This window comes from Amblyomma maculatum, chromosome 7 (assembly GCF_055883805.1).
Source record: "Amblyomma maculatum isolate TAMU_Amacu chromosome 7, ASM5588380v1, whole genome shotgun sequence".
Classification (NCBI taxonomy): Eukaryota; Metazoa; Arthropoda; class Arachnida; order Ixodida; family Ixodidae; genus Amblyomma; species Amblyomma maculatum.
This window is the reverse complement of record NC_139350.1, coordinates 123,724,214-123,729,864: the sequence shown is the minus strand read 5'-3', so window position 1 is coordinate 123,729,864 and position 5,651 is coordinate 123,724,214. Positions and strand designations below refer to the sequence as shown.

Genomic DNA, 5,651 nt, shown 5'->3' with positions numbered 1-5,651 from the left:
ACTTTTTGTCCATGCCCTTGCACCCCATTTTCTTTCAGCAGTGTAGCTGTGCCATCTCACAATAGCAATGTGCCCCAGTTGAAGCTTTTTTGAAAAAATGGCTTACCAATGTAAACAAATATGCATATATAACATGTACATCCTGGTAATACTTACCGCCTCAAAAAGATTGAAGAGAGAACAGTTTGCTACAGAAATGAGGGTAGGCAAGGGGAGACAAGGTAGACGCTTGGATTAGAGAAAATGAGATAATAGTACTCTAGAAAAACGAAAATAGATAACAAACCGTCTCCGACTAACAGCAGTTTGAAGGAAAGGAAAACATGACAGAGGCTGGTCTAGGGCTTGATTACAATGTTCGTAAATGTTGAGCACTAAATTGTCGTGAAAGCTGGTTTGTTCCGCCGAACACCTTGCACTTGCAGCTCCTCATCAAGCGTGAATCCACGGTTAGGCATAGTTTTGTCCTCACTGATGAAGTAATCCCCGATGCCACAGTCGCGTGTTATGAATACGTCTGAGGTACGGCCTCCATAGGCCTTTATAACAAATATAATTAAACCACTAGGTGACAGGGCCACTAGAAACTTCACTGTATTTTGGGTCTTATAGTTGCTACACGTTTGAGCCATGGGCATCAGCTTTTTGGGACGCTGCAGCATCACCTCTGTACAGTCCAAGATACAGGCGGTTTGGCCATACCCACTCTCTATAAATGACTCAGACATGTTATTTCAGACATAGCTTTTTGGAAGCCATGTGGCATTTTTTTGCATTGCCTTACGCAGTATGCCAAGCATGTACCTAAACTGGTTTCCAGCGCTTGACAAAGAAATTCGAAAAATTATAGCTAGGTGGCCGTATAGCAAGCCAAGACGTAGTCTCATCAGACATAACAACTGGTCTTCTCTAAACAAAATACTAGGCTTTTTAGCGAGCATGGAAATGGTCGTCAGCAGGTTGCGGAAGGCTCGTTCTGATAGTCCAGTGTAAAATAGGATGTCACCTCTAGTCGAATTCTTGGCAAATGACTGTCGCAGAGTCCCAACAGGAGGCAGCTGTGCGTAACAGTGGCCATAATTAGGGTCTTTTTCCCACTGTGTAGACTTGTCATGTTTAGATACTTTAGAAAAGACAAAATTGAAAAAAATTGAGCAGCCGTAGACAACTGTGCATTAGCATCCTATATTAAATATAACAAAATGCGACATCAAACTGCTTCGAAGTGCATCAAGTTTCAATGTTATGTTCCAGAGTAGATATCTGGGTCAGTTGGTACATTGTTATGAAAGGGAGACCAATAAAAAAAACGATTAGAGGCGCGTATGCCACAATGAGTTGTCGTGATGTACATATCTCCTCTGATCCTTGTCCTTTTTTGATTGGTCTCCCTTTCATTTCAATGTTAGTTTTTTTATACGCTATGTCAATTGAGAGACTGCCCACAATTTTAAATCGGGCAAATTATGTAACGCTGGAAATGCATTTGAAAAGAAAAACATATCCAAGCAGATTTCCTAACAAAAAAGATTGGCTTTTATTCCCACTGTGGCTTGAATTCCGACGAGCACCGAAAGCTCAGTCATGAAGGCCCAAACATGAAGAATGTAAGAGATGGGGCATATAAACAAAATAATGTCGGTCTTCTCTGCACATTTTGGAAACGGCGTTGCGCACTGATTAATGGCACCATGTGAAAAAAAGGAGGAAGGGTTGGGCTTATACACTAAGACAAAAAATAGAGGAACACCCCTTATCTTAGATAAATGCCTTTCTTTAATATTGTTAATTTTTCAGGAAGATATGAACGCAAGAAACCAGATGTGGACAGGAGAGCACACATCTACCACAGCAGCCTTCGAGAACCTGACCAGAAAGCAACTGATAACCAAAATTAACTATCACCTTAAACTGGAACACTCTACTGGCCTTACAGCACTACCAAACACATGTGAGGTATCATCACATAGAGTGCCGGCCTATTGGGGTGAGCGAGCAGTGCGGTCACAGAGGTCGCCAGTATGAAGGAGGCGCCGATTTGCACTGAGAGCTCCCCCCTCTCCCCCCTCATCTCTCCGTCCAGCCGCATTCTTGTCTTTTGTCCTTCACAAAAGAGATTAGCCACGTGCTCTTTCAAGTAAGAGAAGCAACATGCTTGCTTGCAGAACCCTCAAAACTAGGGTTGCGAAGGGGGAGCGGGCCTTTCCAAAAACCGCCTGGGAAGGCCTCGGGACATGGCGTGGTTCGCACCTCCTTTTGTAGAACACTGGAATGTCTGCACGGCTCTCTCTTGCAAAAGCTCCGCGAAGTAAGGGGGCGGGAGAGGGGGAGGGTTTGAAGAAACTTCACTGTGCTGTTTGTCTGTGCCCGTCTCTTTTGCGTTTTTTTTTCTGTCACTGGGCGAGCTGCGTGAATTTTGCAGGGAGATATGAACTAAAGAGCGAAAACAAAAGAAAATTTGCAAGCAGGTGCGTACTGTCAAAACAATTTCGTTTTAATTTCAAGTGTCCACCCCCCAACCAAAATAAAAGAGAAATGAATAGAGAACAGGTAAATATAAAGAACAGAGGAGTTTGATGACTGAGGGGGGGAGGGGGGGGGGGCGTTGGCAGGGGTTTGCACCGGGCGCTGAATGAGATAAGGCCGGCCCCGATCACATACGAACACTCACTCTTGTACAGTGTTTTTTATTTGTTATGCACAGGAAGTGCATATGCAGTAAATGTTCATTAAACTGATCAGTTTTACTTGACACATGTCCCTTGTCAGATAGAAGGTAGTTTTGTTTGCAATCAAACAAAACCCTTGTTGAGCAACATTACAACTGGAACATGCACATACATAGAGTTTAAAAGAGTTCTCTCTTCACTCATGCCCTGCTGGTTATCATATTCCGGACTGAGCGCAGGTGGACGGTCATTGACCCCCTCTGATGTCTGGAATAAAAAAAAAAGCTCATTGTTGAGCAAAATTACAACTGCAACATGTGCATACAGGTAGTTGAAAAGTGTTATACTCCCTTCATCTATGCACTCTTGGTCATCATTCACAAGACTGTTCAGAGGTGGCATGTCGTGAACTGATTCTGAGTTCTGGAATAAAAAAAAAACTGTTGTTATGTAAGCAGAGTGCAGTGTGTCACCAAATACGGTTATTTATGCAGTCTGAGATCATACAGAGGCAGTAAAATTATATTTGGCTGTAATTTCTTACAATGAGGTCCGGCAAAACCTTTCTACACTCGTTTCCGGCATGCACTGTTGCTCACTGTGCACGGTACTTCTCCGAGGACAAGCTACAAGTACTGTGCCAGGCATATGAAATAAAAACATCTTGCGCACCCAGAGTACTGAATCGCTAATTATTGCCATGCATGCACCCTGTCTGTACATAACACCAAAAACCATGTGCTGAGCGACTGGTGCGATGACATTTCTACTTCACATATGTGCTCCTGCTCACCACATTCTGAATGTCAGAAGCAGCAGCTGCATGTAGGGTGTCTGAAATAAAACTTCATGACTGTTTTTGTGCAGTCTTATTTTAGTTGCACACATAGCCTCTGTGAGTACAAGAGCTGCAAACTTGTGCTTTCTTTAACTGTTTAACATGGAAATACAGATAATTTTGTGAAAGAACTGTCTATTTTGTCGACTGCAGGTTCAGAACTGCGTCATTAACAATAACATCTCTCCATTATGACATTTTCATTTGTGTTGAAACCGTGCACGTCTCATTTAGTGCATGTAAAACATCAATTCAATGTACAAACTGGACGGCACACACCTCAAAGTAGTAACATAGGATAGCTGGCGTTAAGTGCCGCGATGAGAATTGTACAGGTGGTGACGTTGAGCTAACGTCTCACGGCAGCAATCTTTTGCTCCAGGCCTTTGCAGTATTTTGCATGCAATGTCAAAGAGCGCGAGCGCAAAAGCGCCGAAGCTGTATCCACGACTGCACAAGCTAGCCTCTCGAACCATGGCTTATACACCCAAAGTAAATGTTGCTGCAAAAATCGTAAATCGGCGCCAAATTTCTGCAGAACTTCTCCCCTCGCGACGCCACCGATTTCATTCCGCGCGCAGTGAAGCGTTAGTACTTGAGAGTTCACCTGTAGGATGCCGACAGCGCACAAGTTCAGCCCAGCGTGTGGGTCTTCATTTTCCGGCAAACAAGGAAGAAAACATGAGCTCATTTCGTTGCCGAATTAAAACGGACAGCAGAAGTACACACAATTTGCGCAGGAGAGTCTTCACCGCAAGCAGTGCCAGTACCATGCCCAGCGAGTGGGCCTTCATTTTCCTGCGAATACTCGAGAAAACGTGAGCTCGTTTCTTTGGCGAGTTAAACCGAACGGCAGAAGTATTTACCAATTGCGCTGGAGTCTTCCCCGCAAACGGGGTCACTGCCATGATCTGCACTCGTACGAACGCTAACTGATCTGGACGCTGCTGCCAAGTTTTTTTTTTTTTCTGAAAACCCAAAACGTAAACAACCACTGTAGCCGATCAAAGCACTTTCTCACAAACATTTTCGCTTGGCGGCCCGCAGTCGTGCTTAACTATGAGTCTCCGCCCTTTCAGTCCGTGAAACGAACGTATTTCTGGCGTTAGTTACAATAAAAATCTTAACATCCCGCACACCTTACCTTTCTCGCATACCCGAGGCTTAGAATTGACACGGGGTTCAACTCAGTCCTCTTGCCGTCTACTAAGTGCTTCGAACACACTCGCGATGACTCGCTGGGAACGAAATTCTTGCGGTTAATAGCGTTAATTCACCTATTTCTTAGTACTGGATCTGACGGAACTCTATGCAAGAGAAGCACGTTGCAACCGCATTCACCTTGCAGCACGCCATGGTCCCGCACACTTATTTTCTCGCAGAAATTTTTTGCTTCTGGTTGTACGTACAACCGAACATGGCGTAGTGCTGGCCAGTTGAGAACTGGTGGCTGTACGCCATCTCAAATGTAACGTAAACACGGACAGGGGCTAGGAGAGCGATCACACGCCATGATTAACAACCGGGAGGCTCCTCACATGCAACAGTCCAGCGGCAACGGGTAACCCTGTGGCATCCGCTACTCTCGATACCAGGCGGCAAAATCGAGTTTTCTTACTCCCTGGTTCGAGTTTGCGGATGCAAATGTCTATACGTTCGTGCAGCTTGGTAAAGCAGGTGATCCATACTTACGCAGGGTAGCCTTTCATATGATGTGATAGCTTGCGACTCTATGCTGATGAGTATGTTTGAGATAACAGAGACCCAAATAAAGCGGTCAGTGATTAAGCTATTAGAAAATTGCATGTTCGTGAAGTATGATTCTCAAGGAGAGCCCTAGACGTAAGCCATTACCGCCGTCGCTTCGTGTGCTCTTAAAGCCGTGGCTTAAGTGACTTTCCATATATTTTGCTTTATTTTTTCAATTATTTTTAAACCATGACTTTTTAGCGGTTTTAATCGAGTGCTGACAAACGAGTACCTCCTCCAGATGACAACTCCTTAATATCGCCTAAGCTGATACTAATTTTTTTTTACAGTGCCTTGGCCACACGTGGTACGTGGCGGTGGACTTTCAGTACTACCTAATCAGCCCGCTGATTATTTATGCTTTGTACAGGTAAGCTGCACGATTTTCACTGTCT

At 44.4% G+C, this 5,651-nt stretch overlaps 1 pseudogene; it reads right to left on the bottom strand.

The window, feature by feature from the left end:
• Window positions 1-374: 374 nt before the first annotated feature.
• Window positions 375-4,863, bottom strand: LOC146184621 (uncharacterized; annotated as a pseudogene).
• Window positions 4,864-5,651: the final 788 nt, after the last annotated feature.